This window comes from Schistocerca gregaria, chromosome 3 (genome assembly GCF_023897955.1).
Source record: "Schistocerca gregaria isolate iqSchGreg1 chromosome 3, iqSchGreg1.2, whole genome shotgun sequence".
Lineage (NCBI taxonomy): Eukaryota > Metazoa > Arthropoda > Insecta > Orthoptera > Acrididae > Schistocerca > Schistocerca gregaria.
The window spans coordinates 485,532,062-485,558,923 of NC_064922.1; the positions used below are offsets into that span (position 1 = coordinate 485,532,062).

A 26,862-nucleotide genomic window follows, 5' to 3' on the forward strand; every position below is an offset into this window, starting at 1 on the left:
TGTCGTGTGGTTTTTACGGTCCCTAGTGACCCCACTCTATACGCCAAAGCATAAATTGTAGTCGTGTGCATTCCAAACGGTTGCGATCACGTTCTTTGTGGTTGTGGGCCCCCGGTGGTATTAGACAAGGTTTGAATTATCTGAGGGGTGTCAACAGTATCAAAGGCTGTCATGAACGTCATCTTTTTTATCATCGCACTGCGAACTGCCATTTCGAATACGAAATGTGTGGGAATCAAAGCTCATTGACGTCCTCTGTGGAACCCCTGGAGCCTATTCGTGTCAGTTCTTAGCGGTAGTGTATCTGAAATCTTTTCCTCGGCCACCCATGTGAAAACCACGTAATTCAGCACTGCACGTTGCGGTTCTTACCTCCATCGCTGAGGCGTCAAAAGAAAGAGTGAACTGTAGGTAAGAGGAAGTGTGACGACCTTCCCATCGTATGAGACGTCGACGGTGCAGTTGGGCAGAATTGTGTGGAAAATTGGTGACATTGTGACATCAATAAGCCACTTTACACCTCACATTAACTTCTGAACTCTGGCCTTTTTTTTCCGCGTGTGTCGACACTTCACTGATTGAAGTGTCGCCAAGACCAAGAGTTACGTCCCAGGGCGCCACGCCTTTGCACTGCACCGTTAACGAGGATGGCTGTAGGCACCTTTCAACTAACTTCCAATCTTCGCCGGCCGGAGTGGCCGAGCGGTTTTAGGCGTTACAGTCTGGAACCGCGAGACCGCTACGGTCGCAGGTTCGAATCTTGCCTCGGGCATGGATGTGTGTGATGTCCGTAGGTTAGTTAGGTTTAAGTAGTTCTAAGTTCTGGGGGACTGATGACCTCAGCAGTTAAGTCCCATAGTGCTCAGAGCCATTTGAACCATTTTTTTCAAACTTCTGCGTCACAGTGGTAGACAATTACAGACTTCCGAAAAAGTTACACTTCAAGTGTGCTGCGCACTGTAGTTTCTCACCTTTCAAACTACCACTCCGAACGGCGCTTAATGGTCATTTGCGGTCGTTCGAACTACCTGCAGGCATCCCATGCTGTGGCCACATTGAACAGTCCTGTACTCGCTCCACACTTCACAGTACCCCTCTTCTACCCGGTATTCTACACAGGGTTCACTGAATTAGTAATTTTATGTGCAAGTGCCTAAATGTAGTGGTATGAAAAACTCATTTTCCAGTGACAGATTAGTCTGCTCCACTCGAATTCACTCACATATTGACATTGCACCCACAACGTCTATGAGCTACAGTGCCACTTTCACATTCCCCTTTTAACTAGCGGATATTCATTGTCTGAGCTTGGAGGAGCATTGACTTCTTCCAGTCACACAAGAAAAGAACGAAGGGAGAAAAATTAGAATTTAACGCCCCAACAACGGCACATTCATTAAATACGGAGCAAAAGCTCGGATTACGAAAGTAAGACAAAGGAAACCTGACCTGTCTTTTCAAGGGAACCACCCGGAATTTGCCTGGACCAATTCAGGGAAATCACGGAGTACTTAAATGAGGATAGCCAGACGGGGATCGGAAGCGTCGTACTCCCGAAAGCGAGTCCAGAGTAATGCGCCATCTCGCTCGGAAGTCACACAGGAACAGCGTCTCTGTACCTTATTCATGTCATCTCTCTTTCTTTAAGGCAGTTTAAGGCTCCAGAAAAAATTAATATTGCAAATTCTGAAATTACTTTCAATTTCACACTGAGATTTCTGCATCAATTCTTTAGCATTTAGTACCTCGTAATAACAGTCACACCATGATCCAGTAGCTACGAATTTTCACCTTCCCATACGTTTTATTATTACCGAATATTATTTATAATTGTTCTTCGTCCTTCGTCTACGCGAAAGATGTACAATTCGGTCCACCTAGTTTGTCTTATCTCTACCAATGGACCATAAATGGAATCGATATTAAAGTGTCTGTGTTATTCCGAATTACGATGTCATGTTCCTTTGAACATGCAAGCATGTTCAAAGGAACGTAGCACCGCAATTCGGAATAATATAGGCTCTGCAATATCGTATTTATCCGCCGACATCGGGCAAGCGACTTTCCGATAAAATGTCTCGTTTTTGCAGGAATATACATTATGCACTTATGAGTACAGTGCATACATATGACGTACGGAAGTTTGGCTGTCGCTCTGAGTCGTGATCGGATAGCGAAATGCTTAGGCGACCGCTCGGTATAGCAGGAAATCCGGATTCGCATCCCTGTTCCGTGCAAATTTTCGTTGTAGTCATTCTATTATACAGCTGGTTGTTGTCCACATTCGCAATTTCGATTTCATTGAATTTTTTTAAAGTGATTTCGTACTTCTTAGATTTTTGAGAATAAACGTTCACCTGCTGCCTTCTACAAGGATATAAGAAAAAGTGAATGTGAGTTTATATTCTGTGTATCAGTTTCTCAGACTCAACTTGCGAAGCTATGACACTTCTGAACCTTATGCCTTATCGTTGGGTTTCGTGTTTCGCTGTACATTTCTGGTACAATGAATGACCATATTTTTTGCCACAAAGCAATGCTTTGACTGTACAGTCAAGTGACTTTTTTTAAATATATCTCAATCGCTTATCTACAGAAAGTTGGATTCTCCGTCCAATAATTTACAAACGCACTCTTAACCGGCCGCGGTGGCCGAGCGGTTCTAGGCGCTACAGTCTGGTCCCTCGCAACCGCTACGGTCGCAGGTTCGAATCCTGTCTCGGGCATGGATGTGTGTGATGTCCTTAGGTTAGTTAGGTTTCAGTAGTTCTAGGCCTAGGGGACTGATGACCTCAGAAGTTAAGTCCCATAGTGCTCAGAGCCATTTGAACCAAACGCACTCTTTATACAAAATGTTTAGCACTAAGTAACTAACACGAGAAATTCTATTTCTTTATTACCTCTTCAAGTGAAAGTCAGCCATTATCACAGATCGAAGCGACTGACGAGGTAATTGCATACAGATGATACATACCTGGCACGGATAAATGTAAGCGAAATTACCAGCATTAACGACACTCTCTCTTCTTGCGTTATTCCAACGTTTTTCTATCTCCTCTTTCTTTTTAAAATGAATTTAAGGCTGTGCCTAAATTTCGGTTCGTTTTCCTCATATCCTATTTATTTAAGTACAACGTTCGTATTTAAAAATGAATTTAATAAAACTGACAATAGAACTAGAGAAAAAATCTCTGTGTGGTGATAATGAAGAAAAAGTTAATGAACTATGCCTCAAACTATTTTCTTCTTCAAATGAAGCTATATAGCTTCAAATATTTATGATGAATATATCCATACTGAAGAGACGAATGAAAATTAGTACCCAGACTGGTATTCGCATCCAAATCACCTGGTCACTAGGCATATGCACTAACCAGTACGCCAACCTGACCCAGTGATATTGCACAACTGCACGAACTACGGTAACACGCCTCCCTCCTCAATACAGATTCTATTTCACGCCTCATTCATCGCTTCCGTTTCCATAAATACGTCATAGATGTTTGAGAGTTCAAAAAGGTCGCTGGAACCGTATAGTTTCCTTTGATTAACACACTACGCCTGGGTTTCAGGCGGGATCCCCGATTTCGTTCGACGCCGAGGTACTATGCCAACACAATTGGAGAGTGTCTCTAATACTGTACGAGTAGGGGTAATACCAAGTGGGCTGAGGCGTGAATGGGAATTTGGGTTGAGGAGGAAGGCGGGCTAGGATAATTCGTGCAGTTGTGCAGAGCGGCTGTGCCAGAATGTAGTGGTTAGAGCTTCTACTTAGTGAGCAAGAGCTCTGGGTTCGAATCCCGGCCTTGATACAGATTTTCATTTGTCACTTCAGTCTGCAGATACACAAAATACGAAGTGGGATGAGGCATAAATTGGAAATTGGACAGAGGAGGGAAGCATACTAGGGTAGTACGTGCAGTTGTCCAAAGCCACTGTACCAAAATAGCTCAAAATAATTAGCACATTTGCCTAGTGTGCAGGAGACCCGGATTCCAGTCCAGACCTTGGTACAAATTTTCCTTCGTTGCTTCAGTCTGTATATATACATCATTTTTTCTTCTTATCATACCCAACCCTAAACGACGTTCTCTGCCAGTATCGAGGGTAAAAGCGAGCATTCGTGTCATGTCCCTCTCAAGGTGTTACGAACCACTACAATGCAGTGTGAGCTGTTTCTGTTTCGAGACGGATCGAATAGGCATGCACAGTGAGTGTGCCGAGTTTTCTTGGACGCCTCTCAGGTGTGAAGAGTCAGCCAGCAGTGGGCGCGAAACAATGCCGGGCTAAGTGTCTGGGCGGAGCGCTCTCTGGCATGCATGACTGGAGCAACTCTGCTCTGGGCTACGACTTAAGATAAAGTGCAGCTTACTGCAAGTAATAATAAAGTATCTTAAAAACTTTTTTACCACTATCGTTACTGAACATTCTAATTTTCATGTTGCTGGCCTTAATAACGCACGTTTTCGCAGTGGCAGTAGTCCAGTGTAGCTACAATTAAACTTTCTCTACTTGAGAGCATTCTAATGACAAACGAGTGATCGTAGGACAGTGAAACGTTCTAGAAACTGCATTCTGGAGAGAAATAACGAATAAACCATTCAAATAAACACATTTTAATTTCTACATATGGTAATATTTGTTAACTGCGTACAGTGTTTACGTTCTAGGTTACAAACGTTGCTGAAAGTGACGATCATCTGGATCCACGACAGTCTGGATATGCACAAAAAAAAATGCCATTTTACAATTGTCGCAATAATTTTGTGACGGTGGACCATGGAATGTTCAGCTCGTGCACTGTTTTAAGATCTCACACTATATCCAGCATTCTCACCCGTGACAACAGTACCGTCTTCAACAATTTGTGGCGCAATTGTCCATCGGTCTTTCCCAGGTGCAATTACCAAATCATCAATTAATTCGAATTTCTGAATCATGTTGTTCAACCCCTGTATGTAAAGAGGACCTGTCCGTATTCCTTTAATGCGTCGATACTGGCCAACAGCAGCAACAATATTGCTGTTGTTTAGATAAAACAGCTTTACCAGTAAAGCGCTGCTCACCTTTTCCAGATCCATGTTGACTGTATGCATACTGATACTCGTGTTTCAACGCTGCGTAATCGTACCAATACCGGCGCTTAACGCCACGTCACTACTTACAACGCAGATCCTGCAGCGCACAGTCTGAACATCATTCTCATAAATTTGGTTGCCACTATAGTAAATAGTTTTCCGTCTACAATGGCTCAAGTAGCGAAAGATTTATTATGACCATCCGGACACCATTTTAATTAACTGGAAATGGACTTAGTAGTTTTCCCTTACCGTCTTATACAACCGCAATATATTTTAAGCTACTAATAGCAGATAAACAGCAGCTATACAAAAGCTGAGGGGATAGCAGGTTCTTCTTTCGCAGTAGCAGCTTTCGTATTAATTTACTCGATTAAAATGTAGATGACATATGAGTGAACAGAATTAAGCTGTATAGTGATAGCTTCATTGGTTCACGAGCATCGCGTTCGATAATGCTGTGGAACTGCACAATATTTTGTCATCCTCAGGTGCTCCTAAAACATTATCCGACGGGACGCCCGTGAACCAATGAAGCAGTATCACTATACTGTGCTGTTTGAGACTTCACGATTTATTAAGTCGTGAAAGTCTCAAACAGTATAGTATAGTGATAGTTTATTGTCAATACAGTGAGTTTCTGTGCTGTCCTTGACTCACATTAATGTATACTTCCACGTTCCACATTTCTGAAAACTCTCCACCTTGATAGGATCTACGGGACACGAGGGGTGAATTAATTTATAGGCTGGGTGAAGTGCTTTCACTTCAACGTTAGAACAGAATCGCCTTCCAGTTGGGAAGTTCTCTTCTACACAATGAATTACCCGAGTTAAAAGTCTTATTAAGCGACTGGAAACCATGTAACCAACTAGTTATCAACAGCCACATGTTTGAACATTCACCACTAAGTCACTATCACACATTTCACACGAAATGCTATAAAAGTATTTTTTTTAAATCTCAGTTATCAAGAACTATTAATCACTCTAGGCGAGTAAATCCACACATTCTTTCCTCTAGCTGTTTATTTTCAATCAGAACCATGTTTTAATATTTTTTAAAAATAAACTTATGAGGGAACAGATTATTCCTGTACTTGCACATACTTACCAATACTTCAAATGACTGAAGACACATCATCTGAAAAGTGGAAATAGAAAATATTCTAAGTACCAAATCTGACATTTGTTACAAGAATAATAAAAACAATGTATCTCTTTTTGTACGTAACTAATTTGTATCCGAAAAACTGAGAAGATATTCTGAGACCGCAGAACTGTGCAGCTCACCGCATCACCGCAAAAATGAAACAAACCAGAAAATAAGTACTTTATCAAAAACATTCCAAGTCAGGAAACTAGTTAGTTCTACGAGCCAAGCTGATTCTTGGAAAGAAGAAAACAGCAAACATTCACTGTTAAATGCGAACAGTGTCGTTGTCGGTTTCGAACCGACTGTTTCATCTTCAAAAGGCTGTTCAGGTTTATATTACATCTCTTGTCGTTTGTTATAATTGTTTGCTTTGTTTTCCACGCCTAGTTTAAACAACAAAGAATGTGATGTAAAAGCGAACAGCCGCTTGAAGATGAATCTGTCAGTTCGAAACCGGTAACGGCCCTGTCAGTAAAGGGCTGCTGTTTTCGTCTTTCCAAGAATAACCTCGTGAGTTTTACAAAGCCATGGTCTCAATAATATCAGTTTCCGACAAAGTAACGCGAAGAAAGTTTCTTTTCCAAGTGCTATTGATACTGACACAATACGTTTGTGATAATGCATGTACACAAAACACAGCAATACATTTCTAACAGGTGGAATTGCAGTCAACAAAGACCACTTCTCATATTTTTAAATTTTGTATCTGCAGAAGGAAGCGCAGTGTGGCCCAAAGACCATGCGCCATCTACTAACGCATGTTTGAAAGATTTTCTACATGGTTTGGCACCTGGGTCAAGTCTAGGAATATGCAAGGGAGTTCAGAGAACGCAACAGCACTGGAAACTCGTTTTGTGAAAAACTGGAATTTAAAAAACGTTATTTAACGTTTTCTGGATGGTCGTACTTCTCAGATGCGCTACTACGCTCGCTGTTTTGTTGTAGGCACAGTACCATCATTCACTAGAAGTGATTTATGGAAAGATCGCAAGCCTTAAACGCTATGGTTCTGATTTCTCCCGAACAGGGTACTCAAGTTTAACCGTTCAACTTTGCTCGGCCACAAGATAAAAGCACAGAATGCCAAATTTCTATGTCTGGGCCAGAGCTTCATCCATAAAAACAGTGGGAAGGAATCAGAGCAATGAGCTAAGATAACTATCTAGAAGCCACCACCTGCTGCTGCGGCTTGTGTTGGTTGTGGTGATGGTGGTGGTGGTGTGATGTGTGTGTGTGTGTGTGTGTGTGTGTGTGTGTGTACGTGAGTGCGTACGCGCGTGTGTGACCATGCTTAGGACAACGTTCGGTGCCGGACCTTTCCCAACAAGTGTGGCTGTAAATGGGTCACACACGCCGCATCCCGTCAGTGCAGCAAAGCCGAGCGATATCCAGAGCAAGTGGGTCGCGTTCTGGTATTGGTTGGGAGCGAACCGCCACGTGCGCGCGCCGCCGATCTAATTTTATGAATAGTTTTTTCTTGGCGTCAGAACACGACGGGCAATAAGTGAGTGTATTTCCCTCGCCTGAAGACACCTCCCCCCGCCCCCTCCCACCTCGCTAGTTCCGTTCGCCAGCCCTTCGGGCCATCATGCGCGCGTGTGAGTGAACGTGTATATGCGCGCACGCGCCTGTGTGTGTTGAGGAGCGAGATGGGGATAGAGAGAGAGAGAGCAACACACACTCGGCGTGGCGTTCTAAATCTGGAAAAGCTGAACGCCGTGAGGCGGCCACAGGCGTCAGTGCTAAGGGAAGCATGGCGCAGAGCGCGCGTTAGCGGTGCAACGACAAGCGAGCTAGCCCGTCCGTGCGTACGGCTCCCCTGACAGAAAGTCTGAACCAGCAGTACCCAGCAGCAACCCAGCTGTCATTAGCAACCACTCGGTAGAAACAGCCAAGGTAAGATACGCGTCTGAGCTGACGGCTGGCCGCATAATCCTCCGTGCGCCATCAGCGTGCCTCTATAGAAGCGAAGTGAGGAGTGTTGTGAATCAGTTTAACTAATGTCCCGAGACGTACATCCGTCGAGTTTGAGACTGTGTTGTTGGAGTGTCAAGTGGAAGCAGAGAAGATGCGAAAAGATAAACGACCACAGTGGTTACTCTTTTCCAGTTTAAACATAAGTTCAGGCGCTAATGCCGGTATTTACCCTATCTTACAGGATCACCTCGCAAGACCTGTTGCTGAGCTTCGTTGACCACACAAGAATCCATTGATATTGACACCCTCAAGGTCCTTAGAGGCGAAGCACGAACTCAGTCAAAGAATGGGATAGGCAATTCGGCACAATCTTCGTCGAAAGGAACATTTCGAAATTAGACTAAAACGGCTCAGAGGAACCATTGAAAAACTAGAACAGTTTTGGCTGTACTTCAACCTCACTCATGTTTTTCTCATCACAAGGCTTGAGGAATGTATAATGTGTTCATAAACTAAAACAAGATGTCTTGTATATCCGGTGCTCTGCAGACTTCATTTTTTAAAGAATACAGTTTTGGTTAAGAACGTGAGAAAACGAGGTATTTATGGATGTTGTAACCTCTGACTGATCACTTCACTTCGTGAAGACACTGTATTGAATATTAGAGCGTAACGAAACGTGCGTTATCGAAGCTGTAACCCGACAGAGATTTGGCTATATTAAAAACATTATTCTAGCAACTCTACTTGAATTCCTTATCAAAATGTCATTTTTAAAACAAACTAAAACTGCTGTCCATGGCCGGAATTTTATGTTCCCAGACACTGACGCAAAATTATCGCAAAACACGGATAGGCATCTAGCAAACCAAGTTAGTGCACGTTCCAACGGTAGTACCTATTTAGAAAGTCTGTATTTCCTTTCTGGGTACTTTTCTTCGCGAGATATTACTTTCGTGTGTGGAGTGTAAGTGAAGTTGATTGTTTACAGCTGTGTTTACTTTGTCGTGGTCATTGTTGACTCGAAACTTTCGAATCTGTCTCATTGTAGAAGCGTTAATTCTTCTCGCACATTGGCATTTTCCTTCGCGTTGTGTGAGAGTTACGTCTTAGTGTATCCATTGCTTGTAGGTGACGATGGTCAGTGCTTGTAGAGTTATAGTATCGTGTTTGTGTTGTCGGTGACGAGGGGAATCGTGAAGCCGGAGACGGCACTCATTCGTGACAAACAGCACCAGGGGCCTACAAGTATGACATCCACTTCCAACGGACTGCCCTCACACATTGAACACAGCGAAGACATTATTAATTTAATTCAAGACACTGGTGCAAAATCTAGTGATCAATAACTGTACGCCACCACCTGTTCTCCCCTTTCCAGCTATGTAGGCTCTGTCAGGATTACTGAATATTTCTGGAGGCGGTAGATTAATTGGAATAAAATATTCCACATATCACTCGTCCAGTTTTTAACGATTATAAAGATACTGCTGTTACAATGTGACCCAAACAAATACTTACTGAAGGCGTTAAGCGACTGAAAATGATTAATGCAAAAGTTGATTTTCATATATTCCACATCTGACTTTAGTGCACTTTCTGTTTCTCTTAGAAATACCAGGTGTATCTCCTCTGAGGTCATATTGGCGTACTTCCACGACAGCTGCACTATTCATAATTCGAACAATCAAACCATATTTTGTGTCTACTTTTTCTGTGTAGCCTTTGCCTTTCAACAACCATCACAGGTAAAAACTTGAATGCGTAAGGTCCGGGGAACTTGGTGGCCAAGAAACGTAACCATGTCTGACGATCCCTCTTCTGAGGAATGTTAAGTTTAGACAGTGTATCAGCTGAAGATTGTAACGTGCAGGTGCTCGTCATGTTGGAAGAATAGACCCATGTCTATACATAAAGGGACCTCTTCCAGTAATGCTGCAACCATATTTTCGAGAAAGTCGAGATCACTGTGAAGTGTAAGAGTATGTGGTAATATAGGAATTCCAATCAGCATTGTCTGTCCTATCACACCACACATTCACAAAAAAGCATTCTTTAAAATGTATCACCACAAAGGTATGTGTGTTTACATTATTCCTACTGTCTTGAGTGAAAGTGGCTTCAGTGCAAAACAATATTAATGGAACTACGCTATTATCTGCAGTTAGTCAACGAGTAAATCCCAGTCGTCTACCTTCACCCTGTTCTCGGTGGTGTTGAATCTGCTGTAAATGATAAGGATGGAGGCCGTGAGGAAGTTATGATCGCCACATTCTTGCGTGTGGAATACGCGTGTGGTTGTTGAAGGACTACGTTTTATTAACTGAAAAATGTCTTATTCTTCATCGATATTCCGTTCATTTGCACGTTAAAATTAAATATGACTGCTCGGCACTGCACTAGTCCCACGAAGGTCAGTGAAAGCTCGAGTAAAAACTCTTGGACGAAAGGGTGTGTTGAATGATCGTGGCATCATTGAAGAAGACTGGGACGAAAAATACGGGATCGTCAGCTGCAAAAATCACATCAGAACTGAATGTCGTACTTGCGAAACTTGGAAACACCACGAACACAACAAATTACCATGCCTATCACGGTGCAGGCATTCAAAACAGCTCCCATTCGTCTCGGAAAGGATACATACGAGTGATGTATGGTTTTAAAAGAAAATCTTATTCCATTCTTTCCGCAAAGTAGTAGCAAGTTAGGTAACGTTGATCAAGACGGATTGCGATCAAGCGCCCTTCTCTCCAAAGTAGGCCTCAAAGCCTCATTAATACTGAGATCAACAGGTCCTGGACGATGCGAGCCTTGCGAACAGAGGCCCTGTGTTCTTGGAACACTGAACAGCTGAAATAGTCCTTGGCAATAGCACGACTTTGCTGAGTAACCATGTGGCCCATGGGAAACCACGATGTGGGCGCCCTAATCATCACTGAACCCTCGCCACGTTTTACTCGAATTTGGAAGTTGGAAATTGTGTGAAACTAGATTCATCCTGCCAAATTACTTTCGTTCGTTGCTCCATAGTCCAGGTTTTATGGCTTCGGTACCAACTTTTACTGTTAAGGGTATTAGCATCACTGATGAATGGTTTGGGACATCCATCCCGCCCTACATATCCCTGCTTGCGGAGCTCCTTTCGTGTTTCCTTATGTTCGTCCACCCCCTGTATAACTTATACAAAAGGTCAAGAATGATTATCGGGTATGCTAGCGTTCTCGGCTGAGAACGCGGATTTTTTATTGTCTACATTGATAAAAGACAGAGCCACCAGCCCGAAAATTGTCCTCACATACCATCACTCTCATTTACCACCAAAGGAGTACTCGAGCTTAATAGTTTCTTCTTTCATTCTCAGCTCAGTACATCAGGACGGGCTGTTGTAAAACATATTTTGCAGTTAAATTACCTGACTTTCTAAGATTGGGACAGAGGAGTTCCCAACTGAGAATGTTAGGATCGAATACTATAGACATACACCCTCACACTACGAGGGACTGTGAGGGAGTTAGCATTCCAACCACGACATTAGTGGAGTGATCAAGAACTTTATGCCGAGATCCGTACCTGTCTTGTTAGACAAATCATTGGCAATGAAATTTTCCTCCACGATTCGAAACAATTAATTACGTGTCAAACATCATTGGATTTGGTGCGCTAGTAACCTCGGCGACGAAGAATGACTCAGTTCATTGCTATTCCAAATGACAATTCATTAACGACTGTAGCATTCTATCCTTGATTCCTGCTTCAGTTACATGCCGCGGTTCTAGGCGCGCAGTCCGGAACCGTGCGACTGCTACGGTCGCAGGTTCGAATCCTGCCTCGGACATGGATGTGTGTGGTGTCCTTAGGTTAGTTAGGTTTAAGTAGTTTTAAGTTCTAGGGGACTGATGACCACAGCAGTTGAGTCCCATAGTGCTCAGAGCCATTTGAACCATTTCAGTTACATATCGTTCAGATAATACGAGTGAATTGCAGTATCCATCCGCTTGTCCTAATTGTGCAATGGAAAAATAGTTATCAATTAAGTTAGCACGTTTTCTGCAATATCCTGCAGATGTGTAGGTTCGCATAAAATTGGAATGCATCTCGCCATACGCTGAACGTGTCTCAACATCGTCAGGCTACTATCTCAGAACAATATGTATGTAGTGTAAGACGTCGAGTATTTGCTCACTTGAGGATACTATTCACAAACAGTTTTCAGTAGTCAATTTGTTTGAAATGGATAGTTTTCAATAGAATGTTATGTTGTTGTTGTTGTTGTCTTCAGTCCTGAGACTGGTTTGATGCAGCCCTCCATGCTACTCTATCCTGTGCAAGCTTCTTCATCTCCCAGTACCTACTGCAACCTACATCCTTCTGAATCTGCTTAGTGTATTCATCTCTTGGTCTCCCTCTACGATTTTTACCCTCCACGCTGCCCTCCAATGCTAAATTTGTGATCCCTACCAACCGATCCCTTCTTCTAGTCAAGTTGTGCCACAAACTTCTCTTCTCCCCAATCCTATTCAATACCTCCTCATTAGTTACGTGATCTATCCACCTTATCTTCAGCATTCTTCTGTAGCACCACATTTCGGAAGCTTCTATTCTCTTCTTGTCCAAACTAGTTATCGTCCATGTTTCACCTCCGTACATGGGTACACTCCAGACAAATACTTTCAGAAACGACTTCCTGATACATACATCAACATTCGATGTTAACAACTTTCTCTTCTTCAGAAACACTTTCCTTGACGTTGCCAGTCTACATTTTATATCCTCTCTACTACGACCATCATCAGTTATTTTACTTTCTAAATAGCAAAACTCCTTTACTACTTTAAGTGTCTCATTTCCTAATCTAATTCCCTCAGCATCACCCGATTTAATTTGACTACATTCCATTATCCTCGTTTTGCTTTTGTTGATGTTCATCTTATATCCCCCTTTCAAGACACTGTCCATTCCGTTCAACTGCTCTTCCAAGTCCTTTGCCGTCTCTGACAGAATTACAATGTCATCGGCGAACCTCAAAGTTTTTACTTCTTCTCCATGAATTTTAATACCTACTCCAAATTTTTCTTTTGTTTCCTTTACTGCTTGCTCAATATACAGATTGAATAACATCGGGGAGAGGCTACAACCCTGTCTCAATCCTTTCCCAACCACTGCTTCCCTTTCATGCCCCTCGACTCTTATGACTGCCATCTGGTTTCTGTACAAATTGTAAATAGCCTTTCGCCACCTTCAGAATTTAACAGAGAGTATTCCAGTCAACATTGTCAAAAGCTTTCTCTAAGTCTACAAATGCTAGAAACATAGGTTTGCCTTTTCTTAATCTTTCTTCTAAGATAAGTCGTAAGGTCAGTATTGCCTCACGTGTTCCAACATTTCTACGGAATCCAAACTGATCCTCCCCGAGGTCCGCAACTACCAGTTTTTTCCATTCGTCTGTAAAGAATTCGCGTTAGTATTTTGCAGCTGTGACTTATTGAACTGATAGTTTGGTAATTTTCACATCTGTCAGCACCTGCTTTCTTTGGGATCGGAATTATTATATTCTTCTTGAAGTCTGAGGGTATTTCGCCTGTCTCATACATCTTGCTCACCAGCTGTTAGAGTTTAGTCATGACTGGCTACATTCTCTTCCATTTCCATAATATTGGCCTCAAGTACATTTCCCTTGTATAAACCTTCTATATACTCCTTCCACCTTTCTGCCTTCCCTTCTTTGCTTAGAACTGGGTTGCCATCTGAGCTCTTGATATCCATACACGTGGTTCTCTTCTCTACAAAGGTCTCTTTAATTTTCCTGTAGGCAGTATCTATCTTACCCCTAGTGAGATAAGCCTCTACATCCTTACATTTGTCCTCTTAGCCATCCCTGCTTAGCCATTTTGCACTTCTTGTCGATCTCATTTTTGAGACGTTTGTATTCCTTTTTGCCTGCTTCATTTGCTGCATTTTTATTAGATAAAACGGAAATCGATCCCCGCTCTGAAAGAGTGTGATTATATGCAGCATTTATTTAGCTACTTTCGGTTTATCTCATCTTGTCTTTATGCGTTAAGGACTACTAGACTACTTCCAACCAATCTGCTTTATCTTTAATGTTAATGAATGTGTACACACACCAACGAAAGCTTAGTGGATAGTATGACAAAGCCTGCTAAAACGTAAGTAAGTCATTTTGCCGTTAGAATATCTCTTACTTGGTAACTTGTTTTTTTAGCACATTTGGTCCCGAGAGAACTCGGTGAGGGCAGTAAATTTAAATTAACAAATAAGGCATTTGGAATCAACGGACGACAGATTTTAATAGAAATTTACAGTGATCTCATACCTATTGCTATATAAACATAAGGCGCTTCTTTGCTCCGATTGAAATGGAAGGCAGTAACATGTAAACTATATCCAACAGAAGTTTCCGTTATCAACAAGGTCAAAGAGTTCTCTTCCCATACGCTAAGTATCCTAACGTATCAAAAATTAAAAATTTCTGTGCAGCGTATATAGCTTCTGAACATTCAGTTACGCTGTCAGAAACTGACAACGTCACTGCGTCGGAGTTGGGGAAACAGCGAGCTGCACAACAGGCCTTTTGGCCTAGCGCTGACATATTGTTTACACTTTATCTACTAAATCACATTAAAGTATATTAACAATGTCAATGGCTTTGGATTCAAAGGTTAATTAAGAAATAACATGACAATTGTGAAGCCCTACCTTTGTTTTCATTTCGCACCGAAGGTAAACTGTACACGAAAGGCACAGCACATTTATTTTTTGCAGTCTTCTTGTACACAATCCCTTGTCTCAAAAGCTGTTTCTTGACGTAGGTGAAGTGTATCCCTGCTTCCTGGCATTTTGCATCTCTGATCAGCTGAATTTCTTGGCTTTGCCTTTCACAGCAGTTAAGCGTTTCACATTTCATTAATAAACACTTCCTTCTGTGAATAGGTGTAACCTTCCGCTGTAGCGTGTCAGAGATAAAAAATGACGACTCAATAACGACGTCATTACTTCTTTGTGTTGCATGTTAGATATTAATGTTACATTATAGTTAAAGTAAACTATACTTTAACTATATACAACAAACGCTATAAGCAGTACCAAACACGGGGAAACAATTCAATATCAGTTCTGGAAATTCTGTTATAGCTCCCTTGTAAACGCTTTGAAAACGAATGAATCTTTTGTAGTAGTCCTGATCACATAACACACAAGCTTCGACAAGCATTAACAAAAATTTTTATGCCATTGCATCTGAAATAATTACAGAAATACTGAAAACAGATATGCATTTAGGGACAAATTATCTGCCTTAAACGATGCATATTGTTCTTTTAAGTGAAAAAAGATTTTTTTACCATTGTAATTTATTTCGGATAGATAACCTTTCGTTACTGTATACCTCTATGGAACATGTCTTTGAAATTTGTCACATAAAATCCTCGGAAACAACCTTTTTACGAAGTAATGCAACATAAAATACCAGCAAGTAAAACTTATTTGCCTTAGCTATAATTTTTATTTAGGAAGTGATGATCTACAACAAGACTCTTATTGTACAAAACACTATGAAGTGCGAAGCAGAGAGTTAAGGCATTCACTTGGTGATTGACTTACGCGTTGAATCTCTCGCCAGGTCAGGTGACGCTCTACCGTGAGTCATACGCATCTATTCCGACTGTCACGTTGCTTGAACAGTTCCGGATGACCTTGGCGCCGTTAGTGGCAAACACGGAGAACAACCATCCATTATTTTAACTTCACTCCTAAAATTAATGAAATATTCATCAGACACTAATTCTCTAATCTGTGAACCTGCAAATATTCCTTCTGTTACTTTTGCAGAATAATCAGAGTGAAACTTCGTCCACTGCTTTCACGTTATTGAGGAGACCGCATTTATTATGCATCGGACGGAGGTACACACTTTGGGATCAATATGAGGAATTTCGATCACATTCTTCTGTCCAAGCTGTAGTTCATTGCGAGTGAGCCTCTTTTCACAGAAAACCGTTTTTTCCTTCTTGCTGTAACACTCGCACAGAAAGCGGAAGTGCTTTCTGTACCCGAGCCACATGCCGAAAAGAATTGCAGTTTCCTGAGATCTCAATATATACGCCATTTGTACTTCTCAATTTGTGTAAGTTGTGTAGCAATTGAAAGTTCGATTCGTTCCTCCAGACTAACTGCATGAACATTTGACAAAGAAGAATACTATTCACACTGTGAAGAAGTACTGCTTCTAAACTATCTCGCATTGACAGTCGGCACTCACCGACACTGAAATCGTGGCCAATAGTCTGCATAGCGGACTCGATGTCATCTTCCTTGGAGACATTCTCAGAAAAAACCGTGTGGTGTTCACGATTAACACTCAATTTCGTATAGCGAAGAAGAAGATATCATCATTTCAATCGAGAAGATGATAGTTCAGTTTTTTGTTACGACAGATTTTAAATACGAACAACACCGCCGAAGGAGACAAAAGTGTTGCTCATTTGATCCCCGGCGGCCTTGAAATGTTAGGCCAGCGTGCATTTTCCCTCCTGCGTCTTCGTCTTCACTCAGTGTCACATTCTCAGGAGGCACTGGTATCGGCAATTCTTCATTGTGACATGCCGGCTTGATAGCAGATGATACATTACTGTTTTGCAATGTTATCAATGTTTTCCGTGTTTTGGAGGTTATTCCATTTTTTTTGTATAACATAAATAATAGTCCACTGTGTCGTTGCTGTTTTCCTTTAAATGATGGGAATAGCAAAGTACACGTGACGAACAGCACATGTGAGGAACCCAATTCTTTCCCTGGCAGGACAAGTGAGAACTCCCAACAATTGTCAGAACACTCTATGTTAAGATGCTAGCTACAATAAACACTATGCGGTTCTGTCTGGTCCAGGATGACACATGGGCAGTGCTTCCAAATCATGTTCATTTCATGGAGCTATATTTCTGAACTGAGGGTCATGTTTTGTTATTCCTTGCAAATGTTTCGATTATTTTCAACTTTTAAATATGGAGAATATTTAATTTACGACACAGAAAAATAACCGATATTACGCGTTTTCGATGGGTAGATGGTAGTGTATCACAAGAAAAATTGACCTGATAGCCAAATCATGATTTTATTTTCGAAATGAGCACCCAGTACGCTACAAAAAACACCATTCACATTATTTTTTAAAACACTGTTGGACAAAATCATCCATCACAACGTAGTATTTGAAATTATTTATAAAACAGTCTAGATAGCAAGCAAGCTACGTTTATTAAAAGGTGACAGGTTTCGACCATCACGAGATCATCTTCAGACCTCAATCATATCGATGGACAAAGGCTGCGAATGGAACAGGATCCGCTGAATCACGACAGTCAGCTGCAGTTGACTATCATCACTAAGCGTTTCCTGCTCCATATACAACTATAGTTCATCAATATGTTTCAATGTCTGAAGATGATCATGTGATCATCGAAACCGCTCGCCTTTTAAGAACATGCCTTGCGGTCTAGACTGTTTCATAATTAATTTCTACCTCCACACTGTTTGCAATAAAAATTCTGTTGACCAGCGTCACTCATCTCCTACCACCTGCAACTGTCAAGATCACTTAACGTATGGCTGGTTTTGTCCAGTGGTAACAACTGAACTTGTATAATTTAATGTATGATATTATGGTTACAAAAGTAATTATCAGTGAATGGAGAACCTAGACCAGCATGTTCCGCTTGGCAGCGCGATGGGAAGATGACTCACACGTTCATCAGCATTCAGTGTCACCACCACCGGCAGTCTGCCAGAAGGCCTAATGTCAGCACAGGAACAAAGAGAACCTTTTGTACTTCCTGAATTGTATGACTAAAGTAGCTGACGTGCCGTGAGACACTCATTTACGAGGTGATGGATGTACGTGTGGCACGATGACCGTCAACAATGAACAACCCACGAGCCACGTGTATAGAAACAGGTCTCTGACGTACGCAACCGTTGTGTTCAAACAAAGGCTATAAATGGAGCCAGTCTCCAAAGAGAAGAATAGGAAACCAACGTTACGGTGTCGGTGATATCATTCGCGATGGAGCGAAAATTCAATCTCGACAAAGATTCGCCTTAAATAATTAAAGTTAACCACGGATAAACTAAATACGGATGGCCGGACGTGGATCTGAATTAGTGCCATAGCAATTTTGGCAACAAGCCCCGCAGTTTCCACTGATAAATACATGCAACTCCTCTGATTATTTTGCTGTTTCCCAGTTTCGATTAGGAGAAAGGTATCGGTCTTGTATTAATCGATGCACAGATATTAGTGGAAGAAGGTTCACTTTCCCACTTTCACTAAAGCCAATTCACCGTTCTCGCTCCCCATTACATTCTAATTTCCAAATTCTTTTCATGACTACGATACAGCACTGTATAAATTTGAAGAGGTTGAAAAAAATCAGCCAACCAGTTGCAGACTGAAGGTGTATTTAGCCCTTGACCTAGGTTTCGATATTCTTAAAAATATCTTCTTCAGAAGGTGTAACAATGCCCACTCCTTCTGAAGATGATATTTTTATAAATATCGAAAACCTAGGTCAGGGAATAAATAAATTTTTGGTTTGCAACTGGTTGGCTGATTTTTTTCAACCTCTTCATTCTCACTTCCGTTCCGAATGACGTCATCTTCGGTTCCAATGAATTGCCTAACTTAAAAGTTTAGGTAAACCTCGTACTCAACCCTTGGGTGAATGGGCACTTAAATTAACAAACTGCGTTATTGTTACACAGATATGAACTATACTTTTCCTTTTCACTGGATGGTGTTTAACGTACCATTCTCAGACGAGCAAACGCCACACGATAGGCATGTCACAACAATGTATTAATCCAAGGTTGTTGAAAAATGTTTTCTGCACGTACATGCACGTTTGTCCTTTTGCAGTTGTATAAAGGTTTGTGGCAAAGAGTGTTTCGGCCGACCCTTCTCTGTTACTAACGCTTGTTGCATAGGAAGATGTGGTTGAGGTGTCTTGATGCTTAGAGTCTTTGCGTTGTAATCTCTGCTCAGTCAATACGAAAAGAGAGGGGAAAAGGACTGTATATGGCTAAAGTCATGACCAAATGCAAATCTTCTGGATTTTTATCGCTTGAACCCGACTTAAATGTACCTTACAGTGAAATCCAATGAAACTCGTGATTTACGAGAAGAACTAGAAACTTTTTTTACATTAAGGATTAAAAATCCTCGAAGTCAAGTTCGCAAAAAAATTTTATTGCGATTACTAGTTTCAATTACTCACGAGCCATCTTCAGATTTAAAATATAAAATTGCACATAAGAATTTTATATTTTAAATCCGAAGATGGTTCGTATACAAATATGTAATCACAAAAAAATTGCGATTTTCAGTTCGAGGATTTTTAATCCTTAATACACAAAAAATTACGGCAGATCGCACGTTTCCGACACGAAGAACTGGAAAACCAAAACAAATCGACCAGCACTTTATCCCACGCGTTCGTTAGCGTCAATCGTTTGAGATCACTCTCGAGAGACTAGTTATGCAAGGTGAGTCAGGAAGAGTGGTACACACTTTGAGAGATCATCGTATTGGTGAATCTGAACAAAAATGTCCAAATGAACATATGACCTTTTCTTAAGCATATCCGGCGTACAGCTGTTTGAAAACCACCAACGTCAGTCGCATTTCCTTCTGTACCTGCACTCACACGTGAATGCAATCAACGCGACACTACGCTACACAGTGTTGCTTGTCACAGAAAATATCAAGAAGAGAAGCTAGATTCACTCGAGAAGTTAGTTTCACCCGAAGCGACAAGTGACCACAGAACTCGGTGTGGTGTCATTTCTTGGCCGCAGAGGTCACCGGACCTTATTCAATTAGGTTACTGTTTGTGGGGCTGGCTTAAGAGCAAAGTCTACAAGCGCAGACTGGACACAAAGAAGGAACTTCTCGGTCGTATTTTAATGCGTGTGCTCAAGTAAGGGTCTTACGAATGAGCTCAGATCAGCAACACAGCAGCTGCCTACAAGAGCTGTAAAATGCATTGCAACTGACAGTGGACTTTTTGGAATTTTTTTGTGAGAAAATGTACTTAACTAAACAAAGTATTATACGACATTGTTTCATTTTCTATCACCAGCATTTGTCCTATTCCTCAATGTTTTCATTAGTTTCCTGGGAAACTAATAAGAGCAGTTCATACGTTAATATGACTTTTTTTTCAGAATCACTGCCACCCCTCAATGCATGTACCTTCCCCCCCCCCCCCTCCCCGCCCCCCCCCCCCCCCCCCCTGTGTCATCGTCTATAATCGTAGTATTCACGATATGTTCGTTCTAGTCGTCTACAAGCAAACCTGGTTTCCACAATTCCAAAATTATTCCAATTCACTATAAACTGTTCCTTACCATACCTGTATTATGGTTCAAATGGCTCTAAGCACTATGGGACTTAACTGCCGTGGTTATCAGTCCCCTAGAACTTAGAACTACTTAAACCTAACTAACCTAAGGACATCAGACACATCCATGCCCGAGGCAGGACTCGAACCTGCGGCCGTAGCGGTCGCGCGGTTCTAGACTATAGCGCCTAAAACCGCTCGGCCACTCCGGCCGGCCCTGTATTATGGTATGTAATGAAACTAATTACTACGATGAAATAAATGGAACATACATGCAATAACTCAGTGTTATTTTTAAATTCTTGATAGGGCAGTGCATGAATTTAGGCGAGGAGGGGGTTTGGGGGAATGGAATATCGCTTAACAAACGGACAGTTGGGTCCTTCAACGAGAAATTCGTAAACTTTGGTGTTGCTTAAAGTAGTTTTTGGTAACTGTTTTGGAGTTCAGGGTAAAAACGTGTCTACAGAATGAGTGTGCCCGGGAAATTAATTTGACCCAGATGTCCGGCGATTTCGAAGTTTTTGTCTGGAGTCAGCAATTTATGTATTGGTAGGCATACCCGCCATATTTAGCTTCCTTGATTATTGTAAGTAGTACTCGTACATTAATATACATCCAATGTATAATATTGGTTTGTATAGTAAACTATATGCCGCTCTTTTTCTTTTGTTAAAATGTGTTTGAATTACATTGCACCTACGTATGATGAGCTTCGACCTGACATCTACCTCTCCTATCAACTCTAACCCCACCTTCCTCCTGCCTTCTCCTCAGAACTCCCTCTCCTCCCCCTCCGTTCTCCTGAGCGGCCTTCCCGCTCCTGCACCCTCCTCCCTCTCCTGTGTTCTCCTTCAGTGTCTCTGCACTCTCTCCTGCCTTTCTTCCCTCTTCATCTCCCGCCTTGCACATCTCTTGCCTCTTGGTGCGCCTTCTTGCCCCTTTTTTCTTTCCTCTTCCTCCCCCCCCCCCAGCCCCCCACTGGTCCTTCCTCCCCTCTTTTTTCCTCCCCTCCAGCCTCCAGTCCCTGGGCAAGTCCCTACCAGCGGTTTTTTAGTTCTTCGTGATGCCCCGTCATTTCCAGTGTTTTTTTAAGTATCTTTCTCTGTGTGATTTTTATCCTGTGGCCGACTTTTAACTTGCGTTTGCCTCCAGTGGTTTTTAAGTGCACTTAGATTTGCCACCTGTGTTCTTTCAACTTTATGTCGACATTTTAACTGTCCCCCAGTGCATGTCCCAATTTCAGCATATATTTTAACTCTCATCATTTCCATTTACTGCGTTTTTATGCCCCCCCCCCCTTTATCCCCCCTTTTTATATAATCACACTTCTGTATTTTTGTAAAGCCAATTGGCTGAAGAGTGGGCAGGGGAATGAAATTGCAATAAAGAAAAAAATCTACCACAGCAATAAGCGATCAGAAAACGAGTCTGGTCACACATGTCTTGTAACCTATGTCGCTCTGCTACCTAAGGCACTGGTTACGGTCAGCTACTGACGACAGTAGCGATCTGTTATATAACGGTTATGAATTTTTTTTTCTTATACGCTTTGTTTCTCAGTGTGGCTGTTTTCTTTCGCAGACTGCGTGAATCTAACTTTGAAGCTATTTAGGAAAGTGATAAGACTATTGCGGTCCTGCAAAGAGACCACAACACCCCACAATAACGGCACGCTGACTAGAATAAACGGCACATACCTGCTGCTGATCTACTACTCCCACTGTAAGCCGAACTCCGGCCAGGGTGGCCGTTCGGTTCTAGGCGCTACAGTCTGGAACCGCGTGACCGCTACGGTCGCAAGTTCGAATGCTGCCTCGGGCAGTTAGGTTCAATGGTTCAAATGGCTCTGAGAACTATGCGACTTAACTTCTGACGTCATCAGTCGCCTAGAACTTAGAACTACTTAAACCTAACCAACCTAAAGACATCATACACATCCATGCCCGAGGCAGGATTCAAACCTGCTACCGTAGTGGTCGCTCGGCTCCAGACTGTAGCGCCTAGAACCGAACGGCCACACCGGCCGGCGTTAGTTAGGTCTAGGTAGTTCTAAGTTCTAGGGGACTGATGACCACAGACGTTAAGTCCCATAGTGCTCAGAGTCATTTGAACCATTTGTAAGCAGAACGTGTTAACGCGCGGTTCTCGCATTCGAGGAGGCGAGTTCGCCCTGGATCGGAGCCACCTCGCAGGTTAACGATGGTAACTGGTGGGCAACCCTGAATGTGGTCTTCAGGCGGTTTCTCAATTATGAATAAGTAAAAACAAAGCTGCCACATACGTCCCACCTCGAGTACACCCTACACAAACTTCCAGAAAACTTACTTACACTTGCGCGTGAGATTTACCTTGGATGTAGACGGGTGGGGTTACACACATTCCGTTCGAGGAGGGAGTGAGCGGTGGTGACACAAAAGGCATCTTACCATTGGCATTTGCTACAGTCTATATAAAAATGCCGATCCGGTAGAGAAATGGGAAATTAAAGAAGGAGAAGACGTGCTTTAAAAGCATATGTCACTGCTGACCCCTTGCCCTCCACACAGGATAGAAGTTCAAAGCACTCGGCGGGCGCATGATAAACTCATACACTGTTGTCAGTATACTCAGGGTTTTCATATTCTTGTGTATAATTAACATGAAAATATTTATTAGTAAAAATAACAAATTTTCCTGTATTAAGAAGTTTTGTTCGGAATAAATTTTTTTTTATTAGTTCAGCACATCAAAGCCGATGTCTGTGACATTTATCCCCGAATTTTTCTCTCATTATTACGCTCATTACTACCACCTAAATCAACTCCAGATGGTGAGAGCAACTGAGTTGGAACAACTACAGGCATCAATTTGCGTTTCGGAGGAAAATTTAACAGTTCAGTTTTCAAATGCCTTTCGTAATCCGCATCAGTAAAATGTACTGAGCACACACAAGCATTTCCAATTGAAACTAATAGGCACATTTACAAACATTTACCCAATATTTGTTTCATCTCTTTGTTCTGAGAAAATATGCGAAATTCCCAACTTTTGCTGTTGTCTGCAGTGTTTAGTAGTATAAGCGATAACACAGAAAACACTTTTTAATCTACATCACAACTCGGCAATTAACATATAAGTGCTTGCCAGAGGTTTCACAGAACCAATTTTAGAGTACTTCTAGACCGTCCCACACTCGAATACCGAGTAGGAAAAGCAAAAAATTAAATCTTTCCATAGGCACTCGGATTTATTTTATTTAATGAAAACAATTGAAAGCACACTCTCATAACCCCTCAATACAGTGATAACTGTAGCGTAACTCTGCACTTACTGTTCATCCACTCAAAAACTCAGTGACATCATGGTATTTTACTGAATGAGTAGACAGAATTGACGTCAGCATCTCAACTTATTGCCGCACACCCACCCCGTAATGTGTATGCTTAGCATGGAGAGTACGGAAGTACTGACCACGGCATCCATCAGGAGTGAATAGTGTTTCGTATTCGTATGACCTTGTCTGTAAATCTTTCCCTGTGTCCCTCTGACTCTTCCCTTTGCTACCTCTCTGTCCTTCGCTACCTCTCACGCCGACATCACTGCAGTGCCAGGTTATCTATTATTAGTGGTAAAAGCTATATTATTGAGCTTCATTTCGAAAGTTAATGCCCGTATATAGAAGCACACTATTTGTTCCTTGTCTGCAGGAGTACAGACGTGGATAACCATGAATTTCTTAACTGTATATATCTACCAACAGAACTACCCTACTGAAAATAAGTTCATTGCTACCGGCTTATTAGAAGAAGATCTGCGCCAGTGAACGATAATTATGTTCTGAAAAGGTTCTTAAGGCTTCCAAATTTTTTGTAAGTTTCGTCATGCATGTTTCCGTGTTCATGGCTGCAACTTTCCAACTGTCCTACTTTTTTGTTACGGTCTTTGCATACGTAACATACTTTGCAGTTTCACAAATCCGGCCGTGAATGCTTTTCATTTATGAAATTAATTGTTCTCTCGCTGTGCTTGAGAACCACCATCAAACATTAACTCGAACATTTGATTGTTGTTTCAAATCTCTCTCTGTTGTGTGGTGACACCGCCGCTGGGTCCAAGTCCTTTCAGGTGACGCCATTTAGGAGACTAGCGTGTTGGCGATGCCGCATCATTGATGTGGATAACAGGATAGCCCGTCCCCGAGCGCAGAAAATCCCCACTTAGCAAGAATCGACCCCGGGCCTCTTCGGCAGGCATTCGTCCACGCTGTCCAAGCAGCTACAGAGGCGGACGTGATATCATATAAGCCCTAATGATTATTCATACAGTGCAGGCTTTCACGGCCGGAATAGTCTTCAGTTAAAACTTCCGGGCTGAGAGGCCGTGGTCGATGTATAAAATTTCCTTCTACCAAAGCACTGCAAGCACCTGATACTAAATTTCTATTAGTTCGCTTTCGTCTATTTCGCGGCAAATCTGCGGCCCCTGTAAACAGTTCTTGCGCAAAAATGCTTTGTCCAGAACGTCACAGTTTAACAGTGGCCGCCAATGTTATCATACAAGTGTCTACAGTCCGTGAGGCAGCACAGTATTGTCGACAATTTACGTGACACGTACAATCATACCTCCGCGAACTTTAGTAATCCTAGAGTCGATATGCGGGCAGATTGCGCTACACTCTCGAAATCTCTTCGGTTCACTTGAGAGGGAGATAACCTGCTGCAGCCATCTGCAAACGTGAAGGTCCCCCCACGCAGCCGCGGATGGCTGCGAGCTCCGGGTCCGGCGCCTAGCCAGCTGAGCCGCCACGATGGGGACGCCTAAATATACCTCGGCAAGGGCCATCGCCACCAGGAACTGGCCGGCAATCACGTCTAGTTCTGCTAGCTCTCCGTGCACGGCTTCTGGCGCTGCTGCGGCCTAAACGTCAGTCCATTGTACCCGTCCGTTTCATGAAATAATCCAGAAAATCAGATCATATTGAGAGGGCTTACGTTTAATTTCGGTACTGACACCACGCCCGCAACGAAATTTAGTCACAAGAAAAAAAATCAACCGCATTTGCAATGGATATAAAGACTTTCACGGCGTGTTTGTGGAATAAAATCCTCTTGGGTTGGAAACTGTGTCTATTCACAGGGTGTTTATCCCCTGCCCGGACTTCTGGCGAAATGCCATTGTGTCGTAGTCCGTGAGATCAGCGGCTACAATAATGAAGACATCAAGAAGTCGCTGAAGCCATTAGAGACGCTGCGACAACAGTAAAATAGTGGGGTCTTCTGGAGTGCTGCTGAGCGGAATGGGATGCTTGTCAGACAGGACTGACTAAGTGCATCGAAAAAGTTCAAAGAAGGAGAGCTCGTTTTGTACCAACGTGAATATGGAAGAGAGTGTCACCGATATGATACACAGCTATTACAAAAAAAAAAATCCTTTTTTCGTAGCTGCAACGTCTTTTGATCTCCAACTTTCTCCTCCGAAAGCTAAAATACAATGGTGTGCAAAACTTAAGGACAGTACCTTTCGTTTGATTGTCACTGCCAGGTAAAACAGCTAGATGAATCTTGGACCGTACGTAGAAAGAAATTCTACAGTACGATACAGAATGTATTGAAAGAAATACGCATTGAGCTGAAAGACTGAAGTCACCGCGATTTAGGATGCTCCCCTGGACATTACAAAAGGCAGTATATAGTTCTTAGTAGGGTACGCATAGACGACGGACGGCTGTCTCTGTAACATGGTCCTGTGCTGGCCACAAGATTGGTCAGTAGTTCTTGTGGTAGAGCGATCAGTTGCTTCACCAGCGCAGTTGACAACGTTTTAATGGTCGATGGTGTATGTGCACGTGCTGCAGTATCCCTCACCAACACATCTACATCCATACTCCGCAATCCACCATGCGGTGAGTGGCGGAGGGTAGCTCTTACCACAACTAGCATCTTCTCTCCCTGTTCTGCTCCCAAACAGATCGAGGGAAAAATGACTGTCTACATGCCTCTTTACGGGTCCTAATCTCTCTTATCTTTGTGGTCTTTCCGCGAAATGTAAGTTGACGGCAGCAAAATAGTACTGCAGTTAGCCTCAAATGCTGGTTCTCTAAATTTCCTCAGTAGCAGTTCACGAAAAGAACGCCTCCTTTCCTCCAGAGACTCCCACCCGAGTTCCTGAAGCATTTCCGTAACACTCGCATGATGATCAAACCTACCAGTAGCAAATCTAGCAGCCCGCCTCTGAACTGCTTCTATGTCCTCCCTCAATCCTACCTGATAGGGATCCCAAAAGCTCGAGCAGTACTCAAGAATAGGTCGTATTAGTGT

The 26,862-nt window shown here is 42.4% G+C and overlaps 1 protein-coding gene across 4 annotated transcripts in view; it reads left to right on the plus strand.

The window, feature by feature from the left end:
- Window positions 1-26,862, plus strand: part of LOC126353951 (protein lingerer) — a 271,329-nt gene that overhangs the window by 151,843 nt on the left and 92,624 nt on the right. For 2 of the 4 annotated variants that reach the window (XM_050003246.1, XM_050003248.1), the window contains exon 1: window positions 7,956-8,129. The exons of the other annotated variants lie outside the window; for them this stretch is intronic. The gene's annotated coding sequence lies outside the window, so the exon portion shown is untranslated. Of the gene's footprint in view, window positions 1-7,955; window positions 8,130-26,862 lie in introns of those variants that run through there. 4 annotated transcript variants of the gene reach the window in all.